Source organism: Nansenia antarctica (genome assembly GCF_963989245.1).
Source record: "Nansenia antarctica genome assembly, chromosome: 8".
In the NCBI taxonomy this organism is placed as follows: domain Eukaryota; kingdom Metazoa; phylum Chordata; class Actinopteri; order Argentiniformes; family Microstomatidae; genus Nansenia; species Nansenia antarctica.
Window position 1 is genome coordinate 12,785,002 of NC_137678.1, and position 22,562 is coordinate 12,807,563.

Here is a 22,562-nt window from a genome sequence, read left to right on the forward strand (position 1 = left end):
TACTTCTGATATTCTATATTTGAAAAGTGTGTAGTATGTAATGATGTACACACCAAAACGTGTCTGTTGCCTCAGCTGCCTACACTTCTTTGAGTTGTCTGTTCCAATAGAAATGGTCCCAACTGTACAGGAGGTCTCAACTGGTCTCAACTGGTCCCAACTGGTCTCAACTGGTCTCAACTGGTCTCAACTGAACAGGAGGTCTCAACTGGTCTCAACTGTACAGGAGGTCTCAACTGGTCTCAACTGTACAGGAGGTCTCAACTGGTCTCAACTGAACAGGAGGTACAGTTCTTTGAGTTGTCTGTTCCAATAGAAATGGTCCCAACTGTACAGTAGGTCTCAACTGGTCTCAACTGGTCTCAACTGGTCCCAACTGTACAGTAGGTCTAGGGTTAGGGTTTAAAAGGTTCAAACTGCCTTTGTAACAGTGGGCTACCTCAACGCTGTAGCAGACAGAGTTATGAAGATGTGTTAAACTACCACAACGTGGTGACAAGAGCTGGGAAGGATGTTTGAAAAGATCCATCTGTATAAATGACTGACAGTGCTGACAGATCCATCTGTATGAATAAAGTTATTATTATCCATCTGTATAAATAAAGTTATTATTATCCATCTGTATAAATGACTGACAGTGCCTGACAGACATTATTGGTGTTCTCCTTCAATGTAACACAACACTCAAATAAACATTTGAGAGAATGGTTTGTGATGGTACAAGGAAACCAAGAGAGAGCGGTATATGGAGAGAGGTGGCATGGACACCAGGAATAATACCAAATATACCATAAAGGACTGAAATTACCATGTGAAAAATATTTTATAATGTGTACAAATGTTAAATTAATAATACAAATAATGTTATCCATATAGCACCAAAATACCCAAATCAACATATTTTAGGAGACTACTGCATCTCCTCAGACTCTATCTACACACACACACACACACACACACACACACACACACACACACACACTACTCTATCTCACCTCCACCACACAACTCTTGTCCAGTTGAATTTCTCCCTTCCTGTCCCGGAGGTCTTCACTGCTGTAGTAGGTCATAGAGGAGGGCCTCAGGACAAACCAACGCTCTGTCCAGTTCCTGCGTACATGGCCCTTCTTCCACATGTAACCCTGAACCAGAGAGACAGATAGACATACAGAAAGAGGACAAACAGAGAGAGAGGGATAGAGAATGAGAGACAGCAATGAGAGGGAGAGAGTCATAACCATTGGATTCTATTTGTTTCTCTGCTCTTTAATTAGTATTTGGATTATAACATTAAACAGAATATTGCACCATCAAGTAACTTCCAGTACGCAATACTGTTGATCTGGATTCTCAATCATTTGATTGATTCCATCACTCAATCAATTTACAGTCTGCATTTATTTTAGTCCTATTAATAATTGAATATAGGCCCATACCTTTAAAAAAATGAAAGCCTGTTTCAGAAGTGTTTTACCTGTAGACTATTGCTGTATTAGATCAAAAATAAACAGTTGTATGGCTTTATGTTACAAAGACAATTGTTAGATAAGCAACAGTTTTATCATTAGGCCTTGATTATTATATTACTGAAGATGTTGTTGTCGCAATGCACTTTGCACTGGTTCAAGCCACACCCACCTGGATAATGATCCAGATAAAGATATGAAGGGTTAAACAGCTAACCCACACCACCACTAGTGTGTCCTTGAGTAAGACCTGGGAACACCACCACTGGTGTGTCCTTGAGTAAGACCTGGGAACACCACCACTAGTGTGTCCTTGAGTAAGACCTGGGAACACCACCACTGGTGTGTCCTTGAGTAAGACCTGGGAACACCACCACTAGTGTGTCCTTGAGTAAGACCTGGGAACACCACCACTAGTGTGTCCTTGAGTAAGACCTGGGAACACCACCACTGGTGTTTCCTTGAGTAAGACCTGGGAACACCACCACTAGTGTGTCCTTGAGTAAGACCTGGGAACACCACCACTGGTGTGTCCTTGAGTAAGACCTGGGAACACCACCACTAGTGTGTCCTTGAGTAAGACCTGGGAACACCACCACTAGTGTGTCCTTGAGTAAGACCTGGGAACACCACCACTAGTGTGTCCTTGAGTAAGACCTGGGAACACCACCACTAGTGTGTCCTTGAGTAAGACCTGGGAACACCACCACTAGTGTGTCCTTGAGTAAGACCTGGGAACACCACCACTAGTGTGTCCTTGAGTAAGACCTGGGAACACCACCACTGGTGTGCCCTTGAGTAAGACCTGGGAACACCACCACTAGTGTGTACTTGAGTAAGGCACTTAGCCCTAAGTTACTCCAGGGAGCAGGGGAGGCTGGTTCATTAGGGGCAATTGGACAATGCCCCACCAAAGGGAGAAGAGAGAGATTTTTTTTCTATGACTTCTAGACAGTGTTGCTTCTGAATATCATAGTCCAATCAGCTAGTGTTCTGTGGAGTATATCATAGTCCAATCAGCTAGTGTTCTGTGGAGTATGTTCCAATCAGCTTCAAGTCCCGCCCCTTTCAGGGCAACTTTCACTCTACTCGAAATTGCACTAGGCTGTTCTCGTAGACTTGCATGTAAAATCTATTTTGGTAACTTCAGGCCATTCGGTCATTTGTCTATGGGGTTTTGGGACATGCACAAAGAATTGTACGTGCTTACGTCATGTCATACGGCCGGCGTAGCTAACCTACATTTCAGATCACGTTCGTTCACCTGCTTCACCATGGCTATGGCGGCTAGTAATGTTTGCTTCGTGTTTTTATTTGTTTTGTTCGTTTTGTGTTTTGTGTAATATGTCTATTTTGTGTAATATTGTCTAAGTTGTAATATGTCTATTCTACTGCTGGTCTTAATTATCAGCGACCGTCTCCGCTGCCGTGCGACCAACACGCAGGGGGAATATGGAACTATACAGCAAATCACACAGCAAACCACTACCGGACTTTGTAAACAAATTGAACAAATGGATTAGAAGGAGGCATCTTTTGTTCCCAACTTGATGATATTGCAACTGGACCTATTACCGAAGTCAAACTTGTGTAAGTAAGTGAATCATCTGTCCTTCAGTCATGATAGGAAAACCAAATCGATGCTGGGAGAAGGAATGGCAGACTGTATTCTGATTGTATCTTCTATGCTCTTTGTATGTTTCTATGCTCTTTGTATGTTTCTATGCTCTTTGTATGTGTCTTGGTGTAGGAGAAACGTAGGACCACGTTGGAAACAAGTGTTTCGGTACACGTTGACGTGTAGAAACTGTAGAGAGAAAATTGTAGAAATTGTAGAGAAAACTGGGGGGGTAGAGGTGATGAAGAGGTCTGTACAGGGGGGGTAGAGGTGATGAAGAGGTCTGTACAGGGGGGTAGAGGTGATGAAGAGGTCTGTACAGGGGGGGTAGAGGGGATGGAGAGGTCTGTACAGGGGGGTAGAGGGGATGAAGAGGTCTGTACAGGGGGGTAGAGGGGATGAAGAGGTCTGTACAGGGGGGTAGAGGGGATGGAGAGGTCTGTACAGGGGGGTAGAGGGGATGAAGAGGTCTGTACAGGGGGGGTAGAGGTGATGAAGAGGTCTGTACAGGGGGGTAGAGGTGATGAAGAGGTCTGTACAGGGGGGTAGAGGGGATGGAGAGGTCTGTACAGGGGGGTAGAGGGGATGAAGAGGTCTGTACAGGGGGGTAGAGGGGATGAAGAGGTCTGTACAGGGGGGGTAGAGGGGATGAAGAGGTCTGTACAGGGGGATAGAGGGGATGAAGAGGTCTGTACAGGGGATGAAGAGGTCTGTACAGAGGGGTAGAGGGGATGAAGAGGTCTGTACAGAGGGGTAGAGGGTATGAAGAGGTCTGTACAGGGGGGTAGAGGGGATGAAGAGGTCTGTACAGGGGGGTAGAGGGGATGAAGAGGTCTGTACAGGGGGGTAGAGGGGATGAAGAGGTCTGTACAGGGGGGTAGAGGGGATGAAGAGGTCTGTACAGGGGGGGTAGAGGGAATGAAGAGGTCTGTACAGGGGGGTAGAGGGGATGAAGAGGTCTGTACAGGGGATGAAGAGGTCTGTACAGAGGGGTAGAGGGGATGAAGAGGTCTGTAGAGGAGGGTAGAGGGGATGGAGAGGTCTGTAGAGGAGGGTAGAGGGGATGGAGAGGTCTGTACAGGGGGGTAGAGGGGATGAAGAGGTCTGTACAGGGGGGTAGAGGGGATGAAGAGGTCTGTAGAGGAGGGTAGAGGGGATGAAGAGGTCTGTAGAGGAGGGTAGAGGGGATGAAGAGGTCTGTACAGGGGGTAGAGGGGATGGAGAGGTCTGTACAGGGGGTAGAGGGGATGGAGAGGTCTGTACAGGGGGGTAGAGGGGATGGAGAGGTCTGTAGAGGTGGGTAGAGGGGATGGAGAGGTCTGTAGAGGTGGGTAGAGGGGATGAAGAGGTCTGTAGAGGGGGGTAGAGCTATTCTCATGCTAAAATTGACTGTAAATCCAGATTTTAAAGTTGATATTCTTCCCCGTGGAGCATGCCCCCATAACCTGTGCCCCACCCAAAATGTTTAGCACCAGCCGCCACTGCCAGGGAGACACATGTAACATAATTGGAAGTTGCTTTAGATCAGTGGTTCTCAACCTTTTTTGGGCCAGCGCCCCCCTGTCCATTATCCAGGTCTCTTACCGCCCCCCATCAAAAAAAGTAGGCTTATTTTCTTCCCTGAATATTAATGTTGACTAATATTCTGTGTTATATCACAGAACAACAATAACACAACAACTTGTGTAAGTAAGTGAATCATCTGTCCTTCAGTCATGATAGGAAAACCAAATCGATGCTGGGAGAAGGAATGGCAGACTGTATTCTGATTGTATCTTCTATGCTCTTTGTATGTTTCTATGCTCTTTGTATGTTTCTATGCTCTTTGTATGTGTCTTGGTGTAGGAGAAACGTAGGACCACGTTGGAAACAAGTGTTTCGGTACACGTTGACGTGTAGAAACTGTAGAGAGAAAATTGTAGAAATTGTAGAGAAAACTGGGGGGGTAGAGGTGATGAAGAGGTCTGTACAGGGGGGGTAGAGGTGATGAAGAGGTCTGTACAGGGGGGTAGAGGTGATGAAGAGGTCTGTACAGGGGGGGTAGAGGGGATGGAGAGGTCTGTACAGGGGGGTAGAGGGGATGAAGAGGTCTGTACAGGGGGGTAGAGGGGATGAAGAGGTCTGTACAGGGGGGTAGAGGGGATGAAGAGGTCTGTACAGGGGGGGTAGAGGGGATGAAGAGGTCTGTACAGGGGGGTAGAGGGGATGAAGAGGTCTGTACAGGGGATGAAGAGGTCTGTACAGAGGGGTAGAGGTGATGAAGAGGTCTGTACAGGGGGGTAGAGGGGATGGAGAGGTCTGTACAGGGGGGTAGAGGGGATGAAGGTCTGTACAGGGGGGTAGAGGGGATGAAGAGGTCTGTACAGGGGGGGTAGAGGGGATGAAGAGGTCTGTACAGGGGGATAGAGGGGATGAAGAGGTCTGTACAGGGGATGAAGAGGTCTGTACAGAGGGGTAGAGGGGATGAAGAGGTCTGTACAGAGGGGTAGAGGGGATGAAGAGGTCTGTACAGGGGGGTAGAGGGTATGAAGAGGTCTGTACAGGGGGGTAGAGGGGATGAAGAGGTCTGTACAGGGGGGTAGAGGGGATGAAGAGGTCTGTACAGGGGGGTAGAGGGGATGAAGAGGTCTGTACAGGGGGGTAGAGGGGATGAAGAGGTCTGTACAGGGGGGGTAGAGGGGATGAAGAGGTCTGTACAGGGGGGTAGAGGGGATGAAGAGGTCTGTACAGGGGATGAAGAGGTCTGTACAGAGGGGTAGAGGGGATGAAGAGGTCTGTAGAGGAGGGTAGAGGGGATGGAGAGGTCTGTAGAGGAGGGTAGAGGGGATGGAGAGGTCTGTACAGGGGGGTAGAGGGGATGAAGAGGTCTGTACAGGGGGGTAGAGGGGATGAAGAGGTCTGTAGAGGAGGGTAGAGGGGATGAAGAGGTCTGTAGAGGAGGGTAGAGGGGATGAAGAGGTCTGTACAGGGGGTAGAGGGGATGGAGAGGTCTGTACAGGGGGTAGAGGGGATGGAGAGGTCTGTACAGGGGGGTAGAGGGGATGGAGAGGTCTGTAGAGGTGGGTAGAGGGGATGGAGAGGTCTGTAGAGGTGGGTAGAGGGGATGAAGAGGTCTGTAGAGGGGGGTAGAGCTATTCTCATGCTAAAATTGACTGTAAATCCAGATTTTAAAGTTGATATTCTTCCCCGTGGAGCATGCCCCCATAACCTGTGCCCCACCCAAAATGTTTAGCACCAGCCGCCACTGCCAGGGAGACACATGTAACATAATTGGAAGTTGCTTTAGATCAGTGGTTCTCAACCTTTTTTGGGCCAGCGCCCCCCTGTCCATTATCCAGGTCTCTTACCGCCCCCCATCAAAAAAAGTAGGCTTATTTTCTTCCCTGAATATTAATGTTGACTAATATTCTGTGTTATATCACAGAACAACAATAACACAGCAGCGATTTCACACATGTCCGGTGCAGAACAAACAGTAGGCTACAAAACTGTATATTACAACTAACATTGTTTGTTTTTTAAGTGTGCTGGTGTTGCATTTCGCCAAATTGCTGTTTTATGATGCTAATATTTATTCATTTTTGATTGGACTTTGGGGGGGGGTGGTGTCACAATATGGCGGCAAACGCTAGGGGGCTATTATTTAAATACTTTATTTAGTATTCTATGGTATTATTTTCATAAACTGACCACTTAGTTCGAATTTCTCATATCAAAACATAACAAAGTTCCAAAGTTCAGAGCTCTGCGCTCTGGGAGCGCTCAGAGATGGGTGCTCTGACTGAAAACACGGTTTTGCCCGAGCGAACTGCCCTTTCGTGCATTTACGAACGTACCCGTAATAACACTGCTGACAGCTGATCAATCGCAAGCAGACAGAGTAGTGGTTTCCTATAGCAACAAAAGACGCTGACAGCTGTTCGGAGTGCTTATGTGTTCGTTTCCAGGACATCAGAGGAGCAACATATCACAAAAAAGCGATCGTATATTTTAGTTTGTAAACGTTAAGACGAACACATCGCAATGCTAACCTCAGAATGGCACTAGGGATAACATCCACAACAACACTTGACAGTAATACATTTATGTAATATACTGTAATGAACCTGCGAGGGGAGGGGACATTCGTAGCTGATTTCTCTAGGTTCGATTATTGGTAAGCGACAGAGAGCTTTCCGGACTGGTTACAATACGATCGCTTTTTTGAGATAGGTTGTTCCTGCTGTGATGTTCTGGTATGGTGGTATGGTATAAGGCACTAAGACTCGTGACAACAAGACAAGGGAGTCTATCTGTGGAAGTCCATCGAGGAAGGCCTGAGAGGAAGCCAGGGTACTAAGTACCTTCTTTTCCAGTTGTTTGTAGTGTTGCTGTCTTCTCTAGTCACCCCGGTCTACTGAGTGCGCTTAGCTACTCCTAGTTCTGTTGGTTCTTTAGCCCTCTTCCCCTCTACAGACTTTTACCACAATGTGCTTTCTCCCTATCCCTGTTCTTCTGACACTCAGGACAGTGGCGGCTGGTGCTAAACATTTTGGGTGGGGCACAGGTTATGGGGGCATGCTCCACGGGGAAGAATATCAACTTTAAAATCTGGATTTACAGTCGATTTTAGCATGAGAATAGCTCTACCCCCCTGTACAGACCTCGCCATCCCCTCTACCCCCCTGTACAGACCTCTTCATCCCCTCTACCCACCTCTACAGACCTCTTCATCCCCTCTACCCACCTCTACAGACCTCTTCATCACCTCTACCCACCTCTACATCTCCTCTACCCACCTCTACAGACCTCTCCATCCCCTCTACCCCCTGTACAGACCTCTCCATCCCCTCTACCCCCCTGTACATACCTCCTCATCCCCCCTACCCCCCTGTACAGACCTCTTCATCCCCTCTACCCCCCTGTACATACCTCCTCATCCCCCCTACCCCCCTGTACAGACCTCTTCATCCCCTCTACCCCCCTGTACATACCTCCTCATCCCCCCTACCCCCCTGTACAGACCTCTCCATCCCCTCTACCCCCCCTGTACAGACCTCTTCATCCCCTCTACCCCCCTGTACAGACCTCTTCATCCCCTCTACCCCCCTGTACATACCTCCTCATCCCCCCTACCCCCCTGTACAGACCTCTCCATCCCCTCTACCCCCCTGTACAGACCTCTTCATCCCCTCTACCCCCCTGTACAGACCTCTTCATCCCCTCTACCCCCCTGTACAGACCTCTTCATCCCCCCTACCCACCTCTACAGACCTCTTCATCCCCCCTACCCACCTCTACATACCTCCTCATCCCCCCTACCCCCCTGTACAGACCTCTCCATCCCCTCTACCCCCCCTGTACAGACCTCTCCATCCCCTCTACCCCCCTGTACAGACCTCTTCATCCCCTCTACCCCCCTGTACAGACCTCTTTATCCCCTCTACCCCCCTGTACAGACCTCTTCATCCCCCCTACCCCCCTGTACAGACCTCTTCATCCCCTCTAGTGAGTGTGTGAGTGTGAGTGTGTGTGTGTGTGTGTGTGTGTGTGTGTGTGTGTGTGTGTGTGCGTGTGTGCGTGTGTGTGTGTGTGTGTGTGTGTGTGTGTGTGTGTGTGCGTGTGCTGAATACATAAACAAACAAGCTAAAAGACGACAATAGAAAACGTACCATGCTGACGATATTACTAAATGTTTGAAGTAGCTTTTATCTTAGCTGACTCTCTTACCTTCAGGTCGAGTTTGTGTATTCTGGCTTCGCAAAACACCAACAGTAGCAGCCTAACAGCCGCGGAGATTGCGCGGAGATTGCACGGAGATTGCGACCACAAACGAAGTTTGACTTCGGTAATAGGTCCAGTTGTAATATCCTCAAGCAGGGGAGGCTGGCTCCCCACCAAAGGGAGAAGAGAGAGATTTTTTTTCTATGACTTCTAGACAGTGTTGCTTCTGAATATCATAGTCCAATCAGCTAGTGTTCTGTGGCGTATATCATAGTCCAATCAGCTAGTGTTCTGTGGAGTATGTTCCAATCAGCTTCAAGTCCCGCCCCTTTCGGTGCATGTCCCAAAACCCCATAGACAATTGACCGAATGGCCTGAAGTTACCAAAATAGATTTTACATGCAAGTCTACGAGAACAGCCTAGTGCAACTTCGAGTAGACTGAAAGTTGCCCCGAAAGGGGCGGGACTTGAAGCTGATTGGAACATACTCCACAGAACACTAGCTGATTGGACTATGATATACTCCACAGAACACTAGCTGATTGGACTATGATATTCAGAAGCAACACTGTCTAGAAGTCATAGAAAAAAAATCTCTCTCTTCTCCCTTTGGTTTGGTGGGGCATTGCCCAATTGCACCTAATGAACCAGCCTCCCCTGACTCAGGAGGACACCTAGATGCTACATCCCCCCTCGCAACCCTTCCAATCTCATCTACCCACCTTTTTCTACTGACCATGACTTTATCGCCGCAGGCGGTCTCTGGAATTGCCAGTCGGCGGTCCGGAAAGCTGACGCTATCTCAGCTTATGCATCTCTTATGGCCCTCAATTTCCTTGCTCTCACTGAAACCTGGATCACACCAGAAAACACAGCCACACCGGCAGCCCTCTCTGCCGCCTACTCCTTTTCTCATTCCCCTAGACCAGGGGTCGGCAATTAGGTTTGGCCTCGGGCCCAAAAAATGTTTTGCCACTAGATGGCGGGCCGGAACATAATCAAAGGATAATTTAAGTAATTGATTGTTAAAAAATGTGACACGTTCTGCTTTGACTTTTCTTTCGAGAAATGTACACATCGCTAGTCAACTAACACAGCTTGTTTTGTGAGCCTGCTAACAATGTAAAGTAGCGTTATAATTAACTAGGTAGCAGTCCAATCCATTTCGCTGCAGTATTTTGGCTTGACTAGTGAGTTTGTGTTGTGATTCTCAACAACGTTGAAACGTAGTTTCACCCTTTTCCATAGTTTTGAATAATAAATGTGTGGACTGACGATGTATCGCAGCCTAACTTATTCTAATAATTATTTAACATACTTTTATTCTGAATGATTCCCCCCTCCTCCCAGACAAGGTCACATTATTATTGGATTGGTTGTTTGCGTGTCGGGTGAAGTTAGCTAAACATTTAACCTGCTAACTAGCAAGAGAAACATCATGTCACTCTCCAAAGGTCTAAAGAGGAAAGTTGACGGTGAAAACAGGGCATTTAAAGAGGAATGGACAGCGAACTATACGTTCATCCTACCTGGTTTCATCAATGCAAAGCCGTTGTGAGACTCACATCTTCCCTGCTCACAATGTTCCCTTTCTGTACATGCGAGTCGTCCTTTTCGTCAATGAATGTGATAAAGACGCACGAGAGGAATCGATAGATGCATTAAAAATAAAAATAAACTGCCTGCGGATTAAAGTGACGTCAATATCACCAGATATCAAGCAAATAGTGACCGATGGGAGATGCCACTTTTCACATTAAGTGAGTACCAAGCCTGTCGTTATTGTATTTAATAACCTAATTGTATGTTGTATATTTTGAATGAATGGCTTATGGCTCATTGTACTTATTATCCCTAATAGCTCGTTTGCTCTGTCGTTTCAGGAGCATAGGCCTACCACCACTTTTGCGCCGATTTTGTTGTCAATGTTTTTCAGAAAATTAAACAGAATTTGCTTTGTTACTGTTCATATGTGTGTTGCAGTCACATACGTAAACATTACGTTTGAATGATTTAATGAGCTGATGTTATTTTTTTCAAACCACACCGCATGTCGGCTATTTCAGCACCACGCCTTGTCCACCTGCTTATGATTCACTCTGAGGGGTTCAGCGTCAGTGCACTTCGGTGTACCCCGCTGCCTGATTGTCTGTCCCTGTGTCATTCACTCTCAACATGAATAAAAGTACAATAAGCATTATTCAGGTGGTGGTAGATTTTCTATTCGGACATTATAGGCGCGGTGTGGGACTGTCGGTCCGATATTGTAAAAAAAAATAAAAATAAAAAAAGTGGATTCTCAAAATTATCTGCTGGGCCAAATATTATTGGTGACGGGCCAGCAATGGCCCACGGGCCGCCTATTGCCGACCCCTGCCCTAGACCCTCTGGTCGAGGGGGAGGCACAGGACTCCTCATCTCGCCCAAGTGGTCACATACTGTCCTTCCCCTGGCACACTTGTCTATATCCTCCTTTGAATTTCATGCCGCTTTTGTCTCTTCCCCGGTCAAACTCCACATTGTTGTCATCTATCGCCCCCCAGGCCAGCTCGGTGACTTCCTAGGCGAGATGGATGGCCTTCTCAGCTCTTTCCCTGATGATGGCACTCCGCTCGTACTACTAGGTGACTTCAATTTCCAATCTGAGAAGCTTCTCTCATCTGGAGTACTTGACCTTCTCCTTTCCTTCAGCCTTACCCTGTCCCCCTCTCCTCCGACTCATAAGGCAGGCAATCAGCTCGACCTTGTCTTCACCAGATCTTCCCACACTTCAAACCTTACCGTTACACCTCTTCCAGTTTCTGATCACCACTTTATATCCTTCTCCCTTCCCCTCAAAACTTCCACTTCCCTCTCAGCCTCTAACCACTTAAGACCCTCTCGTCGTAACCTACGTACCCTGTCCCCCATCGCCCTCTCTTCTTCTGTCCTATCCTCACTACCCTCTGTCGAATCCTTCTCCCTTCTATCCACTGATGCGGCATCCTCAACCCTCCTGTCCGCTCTCACCTCATCCTTCGACACCCTCTGTCCACTAACCTTGAAGCCAGCTCGATCCTCTCCTCGAGCTCCCTGGCTCTCTGAAACGCTACATGCTTGTAGACTAGAGCTCAGAGCAGCTGAGAGGAAATGGAGAAAAACTGGCCTTTCTGATGACCTTAACCACTATCAGTCTCTCCTTGCCAACTACGCCTCCTCTGCATCAGCTGCTAAAGCATCCTACTATCATTCCAAAATACATTCTTCTGCCTCTAATCCTAGAAAACTGTTCTCCACTTTCTCTTCACTCCTTAATCCACCTCCTCCCCCTCCTCCTTCCTCCCTGTCCGCCGATGACTTTGTCACCTACTTTGAAAAAAAGGTGGACGACATCAGCAGCACCTTTTCCCCCCCACCTCTCCCTCCTCCCACTAACAATGCTAACACCCCCTCCAAACTCTCTCCTCGACACTCGGTCTCTGGATTGTCATCTTTTTCCCCCCTCTCCCCCGATGAGATTCTCACACTTATCACATCAAAGCGGGCAACCACATGCCCTCTTGATCCCATCCCCTCCCCCCTTCTCCAATCCATTTCCGCCGATATCCTTCCTTACCTTACCACCCTAATCAACTCCTCCCTATCCACAGGATCTGTCCCAGCGGCCTTCAAAATAGCCAGAGTCAAGCCTCTCCTCAAGAAACCTACCCTTGACCCATCATCTGTCCACAATTACAGACCTGTATCCCTTCTCTCCTTCCCTTCCAAAACCCTTGAACGCGCGGCATCTAAACAACTGACTGACTATCTCCGGAAGATGGATCACTTAGACCCCCACCAATCCGGCTTCAAGGCTGGGCATTCCACTGAGACTGCGCTCCTTGCTGTCACGGAAGCCCTCCACTCTGCCCAAGCTTCCTCCCTCTCCTCTGTTCTCATTCTCCTTGACCTGTCTGCTGCCTTCGACACAGTCAATCACCAGATCCTTCTCTCCATCCTCTCAGACCTGGGCATCTCTGGCACCGCACACTCCTGGTTTTCTTCCTACCTGGCGGGCCGCTCCTACCAGGTGACCTGGAGAGAATCGCTATCTTCTCCACGAACCCTCTCCACTGGGGTACCCCAGGGTTCTGTCCTAGGGCCCCTACTTTTCTCCCTCTACACCAAGTCTCTTGGCTCTGTAATCTCTTCACATGGGCTCTCCTACCACAGCTACGCAGACGACACTCAACTCTTCCTGTCCTTCCCCCCGTCTGATGTACACGTGGCAACCCGTATCTCAGCATGTCTCGCTGACATTTCAACTTGGATGGCTGACCACCATCTCAAGCTCAATCTTAACAAGACCGAGCTCCTCTTCATCCCCGGGAAAGCCTGCCCTCTCCAAGACTTCTCCATTACAGTGGAGAACTCTACTGTAACCCCCTCCCTGACAGCCAAGAACCTTGGAGTGATCCTGGATAACCGACTATCCTGTGCGGAGAACATTGCAGCAACGGCTCGCTCCTGCAGATTCTTCCTCTACAACATCAGAAGGATACGACCATTCCTTACCAGAGAGGCAGCGCAACTCTTGACCCAGGCACTGGTCATCTCCCGCCTGGACTACTGCAATGTACTCATGGCTGGGCTCCCTGCTTCAGCCATTAGACCTCTGCAGCTCATCCAGAATGCTGCTGCCCGGCTGGTATTCAACCTCCCCAAATACTCGCATGTCACCCCTCTCCTTCGCACCCTGCACTGGCTCCCGATAGCAGCTCGCATCAGATTCAAGACCCTGGTGCTTGCATACCAGGCAGCTAAAGGGACAGCCCCTGCCTACCTGAAGGAAATGGTAACCCCCCAAACCCCTGCCCGCTCACTCCGCTCCTCCACCTCGGCTGGCCGACTGGCCCCACCTCCTCTACACAGCAGTCGGGCTGCCCGATCACGTCTCTTCACAACACTGGCTCCCCGCTGGTGGAATGAGCTCCCCACGGCTGTCAGAACGGCAGAGTCACTACCCATCTTCCGTCGTAGACTGAAGACCTATCTCTTCAGGTTACATCTTAACTGCTCCTCCTGAGACATCTTCTGACCCTCACCACTACGTCTCCTAAAGACACCCGCTTTCCCCTCTACTGTGTCCCTAAGAACTTCTATTGCCCCCCTTGTACTGTTTCTCAGTTTCTCCAGTAAAAATAAAAATAAAAAATTAATAATAATAATAATAAAAAACTTTAGTAGAAGGCGATAGGGAGAAGGTTTTTCCTTCTATCAGTGGCCCCGGGCCCGAGCTAGATTACTCTTCCTGCAACGAATGGTGGATTGCTGATTCACATGCTTGGTATTCAAATGTATTGATTGTAAGTCGCTTTGGAATAAGGCGTCTGCTAAATGCCAAAAATGGTTAAATAGTTTAAACATCGCAAACGTACACGCACGTACTACAAACACACACACACACACACACACACACACACACACAGTTCCCAGCCTGCATAGTACAATACACTTTCTCTCTCCCTCTTTGCTATTCTCACACACACACACACACACACACACACAGACACACACACACACACACACACATACACATACACACACACACACACACTTGCCAGTCTGCATAGGAAGCCATAGCACAAACTCTCTCTCCCCCCCCCCCCCCCTCTCTCTCTCTCTCTCTCTTACACACACACACACACACACACAGTCACTTTCTCTCACTCACACACTGACAGCCAGTCTGCAGTACCATAGCCAACTACTGATCCAACAAACAGAAAAGTCAACCAGATACAAAACAGGTAATTCCCTAGTTTGAAAGGAGGAAATACATGCATTTCTCTACCTTAGTGGGAGACCTGGCACTGGGAGGAGGCAGATAGTTTCTAGTAGTCAGGGCTGTAGGAGCTGGTTGTAAGGTGTAGGCAGGCTTGCAAGGTGTCATCAGCCACTGTGGATCTGTCATCGAAAAGGCAATCTGCAGCCTCGAGAAACGCTTTTTTCACAATCTCGCCGTCTTTGTTTTCTTCTTGTGTTTAACAAGAACGTGACTGACGCGATAAGAAGCTATCGTTGCAGCCGTACGTTTTCGCTCTTTTGCCACATTTCCCTTCTTCCAAACAGCCATCGTAGATCTGCAGATCAGACAGACGCACTTCCAATATCACATTGTGTAAAAAAGTCCTCCTCCCATTCTGGATGGAAGTTGTACGTTATTGGTTTCTTACTTGGTCCAGCTTCCCCACTCATTTGTATACCCTTTCTTTAGTATTACATAGTAAATAGTAGAAATTGGAAGGCTAACTAGGTAATTAGTCTCGCCGGTATTTAGTATTTTGTAGTTGGCGCTGTTGACTGCGCATGCGTGGTGAACCGTGTGTTAGGTGAAAAGATCAGATCGCAGACTGGCTTACCTGTACGTCAATCAAGTGGCAAAAGCCATAGTGAGGATGGATGATAGGCGAACTTTTTTTTTTTTTCTCCTTTTGGGTTTTGTTCAGTGCCATGCGATCTACCCATACTACCTTTGAAAAGACGGTTTGTCCGAGCGAACTGACGAACGTACCCGTAATAACACCGCTGACAGCTGTTTTTCATGAGAAAAATACTTTATGCGTCACCGCCCCCCAAGAACACCTCAACGCCCCCCCTTTTAAAATATCTGTTCAAGCGCCCCCCGATGTTGTCTGAACGCCCCCTGGGGGGCGGTACCGCCCCCGTTGAGAAACGATGGTCTAGGGTATGATTCTTGCTTAGGGTGCGAGAGGTCCCGGGTTCAAATCCCGGACAAGCCCTTTGACTAAACGTTTCACCAGCTGGGACCACCAAATGGAAGTGCTTTGGCTCAATTCTTCAACAGATCTTGCATCATGTCACTCATGCAAAATTCCATGGTCAAGGGCTTTAAGGATCCGACCGGAAGCGCAACCTCTTCAACATGAGTGCATGACGAGGTGGCCGAGTGGTTAAGGCGATGGACTGCTAATCCATTGTGCTCTGCAATCCCATCCTTGTCGCACAGCCTTTCTGCTTGACAACCCTGTGTAAACAGAGGACATCGCGGTGGTGGAGAAACAATGCAAAGCATGCAGTACATCTTTCGTAGAGCACATTCAAATGGGACATCATCGAATAACTTCTTTGAGCGCGGAAACTTTTTCAATATGGAAGTCACAAGCTAAAAAACCCTGCAGGAGGTCATCTGTATTGAGAAGAAAACATAACAAAACAACTCTGGTGGGACTCAAACCCACAACCTTTGAATTCCTAAAAGGTAGAAGCCTAGAGCTACAATGCGCAACAGAGCCTCGGGCTGGATTTAATGTAAGCCAAACAAGAGAGTATTTGACAGTTGGGAGAGTCTATCAAAATCTGCAAGTCCCTGGGTGGGATCGAACCACCAGCCTTCCGGTTAACAGCTGAACGCGCTAACCAATTGCGCCACAGAGACGGGCTAAAAAGATCACTCAGTTCCAAAAAAACTTTAAAACAATGCCAGTGACAGGAAAGAAGACAAGGAGATGGTGCCGACAAGGCAAAAAAATGCTGCAGCAGATCATCTGTATTGAGAAGAAAACAAAACCAAACGACTCTGGTGGGACTCGAACCCACAACCTTTGAATTCCTACTACAGAGAAGCCTAGAAGTCCAATGCGCTACAGAGCCTCAGTTTGAACTCAACATAGGCAGCATATCATGCCAAGCCGGACAGGATACACCAAACAAAAGAGGATCTGAAAGAGTCCCTTCTTTATGCCTTTCAGGGTGGACACTTCTCCCAACCTAAGGCTCAGTTGCGGGGGAGGGGCATGGTTTGTTCAGACGGCTCGTTGGTCTAGGGGTATGATTCTCGCTTTGGGTGCGAGAGGTCCCGGGTTCAAATCCCGGACGAGCCCTTTGACTAAACGTTTCACCAGCTGGGACCACCAAATGGAAGTGCTTTGGCTCAATTCTTCAACAGATCTTGCATCAGGTCACTCATGCAAAATTCCATGGTCAAGGGCTTTAAGGATCCGACCGGAAGCGCTACCTCTTCAACATGAGTGCATGACGAGGTGGCCGAGTGGTTAAGGCGATGGACTGCTAATCCATTGTGCTCTGCAATCCCATCCTTGTCGCACAGCCTTTCTGCTTGACAACCCTGTGTAAACAGAGGACATCGCGGTGGTGGAGAAACAATGCAAAGCATGCGGTACATCTTTCGTAGAGCACATTCAAATGGGACATCATCGAACAACTTCTTTGAGCGCGGAAACTTTTTCAATATGGAAGCCACCGGCTAAAAAACCCTGCAGGAGGTCATCTGTATTGAGAAGAAAACATAACCAAACAACTCTGGTGGGACTCAAACCCACAACCTTTGAATTCCTAAAAGGTAGAAGCCTAGAGCTACAATGCGCAACAGAGCCTCGGGCTGGATTTAATGTAAGCCAAACAAGAGAGTATTTGACAGTTGGGAGAGTCTATCAAAATCTGCAAGTCCCTGGGTGGGATCGAACCACCAGCCTTCCGGTTAACAGACGAACGCGCTAACCAATTGCGCCACAGAGACGGGCTAAAAAGACCACTCGGTTCCAAAAAAACGTTAGAACAATGCCAGCGACAGGAAAGAAGACTAGGAGATGGTGCCGACAAGGCAAAACAATGCTGCAGCAGATCATCTGTATTGAGAAGAAAACAAAACCAAACGACTCTGGTGGGACTCGAACCCACAACCTTTGAATGCCTACTACAGAGAAGCCTAGAAGTCCAATGCGCTACAGAGCCTCAGTTTGAACTCAACATAGGCAGCACATCATGCCAAGCCGGACAGGATACACCAAACAAAAGAGGATCTGAAAGAGTCCCTTCTTTATGCCTTTCAGGGTGGACACTTCTCCCAACCTAAGGCTCAGTTGCGGGGGAGGGGCATAGTTTATTCAGACGGCTCGTTGGTCTAGGGGTATGATTCTCGCTTAGGGTGCGAGAGGTCCCGGCTTCAAATCCCGGACGAGCCCTTTGACTAAACGTTTCACCAGCTGGGACCACCAAATGGAAGTGCTTTGGCTCAATTCTTCAACAGATCTTGCATCAGGTCACTCATGCAAAATGCCATGGTCAAGGGCTTTAAGGATCTGACCGGAAGCGCTACCTCTTCAACATGAGTGCATAACGAGATGGCCGAGTGGTTAAGGCGATGGACTGCTAATCCATTGTGCTCTGCAATCCCATCCTCGTCGCACAGCCTTTCTGCTTGACAACCCTGTGTAAACAGTGGACATCACGGTGGTGGAGAAACAATGCAAAGCATGCGGTACATCTTTCGTAGAGCACATTCAAATGGGACATCATCGAATAACTTCTTTGAGCGCGGAAACTTTTTCAATATGGAAGTCACAAGCTAAAAAACCCTGCAGGAGGTCATCTGTATTGAGAAGAAAACATAATATGATTCTCGCTTTGGGTGCGAGAGGTCCCGGGTTCAAATCCCGGACGAGCCCTTTGACTAAACGTTTCACCAGCTGGGACCACCAAATGGAAGGACTTTGGCTCAATTCTTCAACAGATCTTGCATCAGGTCACTCATGCAAAATGCCATGGTCAAGGGCTTTAAGGATCCGACCGGAAGTGCTACCTCTTCAACATGAGTGCATGACGAGATGGCCGAGTGGTTAAGGCGATGGACTGCTAATCCATTGTGCTCTGCAATCCCATCCTCGTCGCACAGCCTTTCTGCTTGACAACCCTGTGTAAACAGAGGACATCACGGTGGTGGAGAAACAATGCAAAGCATGCGGTACATCTTTCGTAGAGCACATTCAAATGGGACATCATCGAACAACTTCTTTGAGCGCGGAAACTTTTTCAATATGGAAGCCACAGGCTAAAAAACCCTGCAGGAGGTCATCTGTATTGAGAAGAAAACATAACCAAACAACTCTGGTGGGACTCAAACCCACAACCTTTGAATTCCTAAAAGGTAGAAGCCTAGAGCTACAATGCGCAACAGAGCCTCGGGCTGGATTTAATGTAAGCCAAACAAGAGAGTATTTGACAGTTGGAAGAGTATCAAAATCTGCAAGTCCCTGGGTGGGATCGAACCACCAGCCTTCCGGTTAACAGCCGAACGCGCTAACCAATTGCACCACAGAGACGGGATAAAAAGATCACTCAGTTCCCAAAAAACTTTAAAACAATGCCAGCGACAGGAAAGAAGACTAGGAGATGGTGCCAACAAGGCAAAAAAATGCTGCAGCAGATCATCTGTATTGAGAAGAAAACAAAACCAAACGACTCTGGTGGGACTCGAACCCACAACCTTTGAATTCCTACTACAGAGAAGCCGAGAAGTCCAATGCGCTACAGAGCCTCAGTTTGAACTCAACATAGGCAGCATATCATGCCAAGCCGGACAGGATACACCAAACAAAAGAGGATCTGAAAGAGTCCCTTCTTTATGCCTTTCAGGGTGGACACTTCTCCCAACCTAAGGCTCAGTTGCGGGGGAGGGGCACAGTTTATTCAGACGGCTCTTTGGTCTAGGGGTATGATTCTCGCTTTGGGTGCGAGAGGTCCCGGGTTCAAATCCCGGACGAGCCCTTTGACTAAACGTTTCACCAGCTGGGACCACCAAATGGAAGTGCTTTGGCTCAATTCTTCAACAGATCTTGCATCAGGTCACTCATGCAAAATGCCATGGTCAAGGGCTTTAAGGATCCGACCGGAAGCGCTACCTCTTTAACATGAGTGCATGACGAGGTGGCCGAGTGGTTAAGGCGATGGACTGCTAATCCATTGTGCTCTGCAATCCCATCCTCGTCGCACAGCCTTTCTGCTTGACAACCCTGTGTAAACAGAGGACATCGCGGTGGCGGGGAAACAATGCAAAGCATGCGGTACATCTTCGGCTATCAAATAAAAGTATTGTCGTCATGACAACGCTTCCAGGTGTGTTACTACATGTGATTTAGACATTCTAACAATGCTATTATGTTAAAGGCTCAGTCCAGTGAAAACTGTAGTTTATATGAGATTGTATTGATCGACCATAGCAGATGAAACGAGCATCACCAGCAACGTCTGCCAGGAAAGTGTTGATCTCAGTTTTCTAATCCCTCCCATGACTGCCATAAAAAATATTGTATTTTCTCCAGTTGGTTCAACACAACTATCATACGGTAACTACTTGTACAACTAACATGAGATATACATTCAAAATGCCCATTAAAGGTTAGAACAAGTTACAAACAAGCAGCTTTAAAAAGGAGCACATAGCCATGTATTTAGGTTGAGTTATAATTGTGATGTTATCAACTCATCATTGGTTTGCACTGCAGATCAGATTAATTAGTTACTGGAAGGCATTAACGTAATGGAATGTTAACATGGAGCCTTTGTGTCCAGGAATTAGTCTCTACCCAGAATACACTTCCCTTACCTCTATCTTTTTCTTCCCCTCACTACCTCTCTCCCCTTTCCTCTCATCCCTCCATCTCCCCGCCCTCCCTCTCTCCCCTTTCCTCCCTCATCCCTCCATCTCCCCGCCCTCCCTCTCTCCCCTTTCCTCCCTCATCCCTCCATCTCCCCGCCCTCCCTCTCTCACCTCCTCTGGGATCATGACCAGCGGGTATCTGTCCTCCGACAGCAGGTTGAACAGACAGAACAACCTGAAGCTGTCTCTCTGGGGGCACAGCTCCGACCCGCCTCCCTAGTTCTTCTTCATCGACATCATCCAGCAAAGGTCGTCAAACTTCTCCTTGTCGAACGTCCCCCCTTTCACCTGAGTATACAACATCATCTCAGTCATTGGTTGTCATTGAGGGGTCATGGGGTCAATTCCATTGAAATTCCTCACAGTTTTGTTTTCTAGAAAATAATACCAAAATGATAGTAGCTATGCTAGGTTCTTTTCTTACATAATAATCATGTTGTTGAAGTTGTAATCAATCTTGATTATTTATGTGTTAAGATAAATGTAACATATTTATACAAATAAAAAAAGTTGTTAATGGATAGAGTGCGCTGCATAATTACTGGGACAGTGAAGCATTTATAATTCTTTTGACTCTGTACTTCAAAAGTTTGGATTTGAAATCAAACTATTATTATGAGGTATAGTATAATAAGTATAGATTGTCAGCTTTTATTTGAGGGTAATTGTGTGCATATTGAATTCACCATTTATTATTATTATTACCTCCTATTTATTATGACCTCCTATTTATTATGACCTCCTATTTATTCACAAAAGGCTACGACAAAAGCTGTGATGTGTCTTACATCACTCGTGAAATTAAGAAATACAAATTATCGTTATACGACTCACACCCAAGAATGGATAACTCTAGATGTTCTCTTTGTACAATCTGAGTTGGGAAGACCTTTAAGACCTTTACTTTTTTTGCACCACAATATTAGAACAAAATCCTTGATTCTCTAAACCTGTACTCCCTTATGTCTCTGAGGTAGTTTAAGATGAACTGTCAAAGAAGAACGCATATGTTTCACATAGCTCATAGTATGACTTAAATTGTATACTTTGTATTTATTTATTAATTTAGCTTGACCTTTCTTTCTTGTTTTGCTTCTTGTTTTGTTTCTCATGTGCCTTTGTAAGCAGGGCTCACCTGAAAGAGACACTAGTCTCAGAGAGACTCCCTGCATCAATAAAGGGAAAAAACAACAACAAAATAATTTAATTGAACAGGGGGGTATTCCAATAATGTCTAATCATAAACACAATCCAGGTCTCAATCCAGGACAATCCTAAATCTCATGAGATTTATCAAAATAAGCCTGGATTTTCCTTTAGTGACGTTGATGGAATACCCCCCAGGTGCTGCTACCACTGACCAGAGCATCTACCTCTGACCAGAGCATCTACCTCTGACCAGAGCATCTACCACTGACCAGAGCATCTACCACTGACCAGAGCAGTGACAGAGAGGCACAGCCACACAAGACGTATCTCTGTCACGGCAAACCTGAGCACCGCTGGGCCCAAATCAACTGTCAGGTCCCGTCTGGTTAGGGTCAGGGTTAGGGTTAGTATTGTCAGGTCCCGTCTGGTTAGGGTCAGGGTTAGGGTTAGTATTGTCAGGTCCCGTCTGGTTAGGGTCAGGGTTAGGGTTAGTATTGTCAGGTCCCGTCTGGTTAGGGTCAGGGTTAGGGTTAGTATTGTCAGGTCCCGTCTGGTTAGGGTCAGGGTTAGGGTTAGTATTGTCAGGTCCCGTCTGGTTAGGGTCAGGGTTAGGGTTAGTATTGTCAGGTCCCGTCTGGTTTGGACTGAAATGTAAAAAAGTATGATGAAAAAGAAGGGTTGTAATTCTAGGGATGGGGGGTGGAGCTCCCATGTACCTTGTCCAGGATGTATTTGTTGAGGTAGGGCATGTACCTTGTCCAGGATGTATTTGTTGAGGTAGGGCATGTAGCCGTGGGTCGACACCGGGCCGTCATCATCGTCCTGGAAGTGTTCCTCCAAGGTGGCGGGGTCGTGAGGGATGTTCAACACTGTGTACAGGTTACAGGAGAGCACCTGCGTCAGACACACAAACACATGTTCTATCACCTGCGTCAGACACACAAACACATGTTCTATCACACCTAAAGGCAGTACAGGTAGTATTCTCATGGCTTGACATATATGTAGTTGTAACTATCTGTGATTATCATTATTATATCATTTAACATAATTATTTTTGGTTGATTATTGTTTTTTTATTGGATTTCTCTGATTAGGATTGATACATAATCATCAACAAAGATGGCAGGTGGGGGGCGACATTATTCTATGCACAAATACACTAACCCTAACCCTAACCCTGGCCAA

General features: G+C 47.3%; 1 pseudogene across 1 annotated transcript in view; it reads right to left on the reverse strand.

The window, feature by feature from the left end:
- Window positions 1-22,562, reverse strand: part of LOC308163883 — a 40,173-nt pseudogene that overhangs the window by 12,614 nt on the left and 4,997 nt on the right. Inside the window, exons 3-5 of the transcript in view lie at window positions 22,128-22,268; window positions 20,337-20,513; window positions 996-1,142 (exon numbers count right to left, since the gene is read on the reverse strand). The product of the transcript in view is annotated as an uncharacterized misc_RNA (transcript). The remainder of the gene's footprint in view (window positions 1-995; window positions 1,143-20,336; window positions 20,514-22,127; window positions 22,269-22,562) is intronic.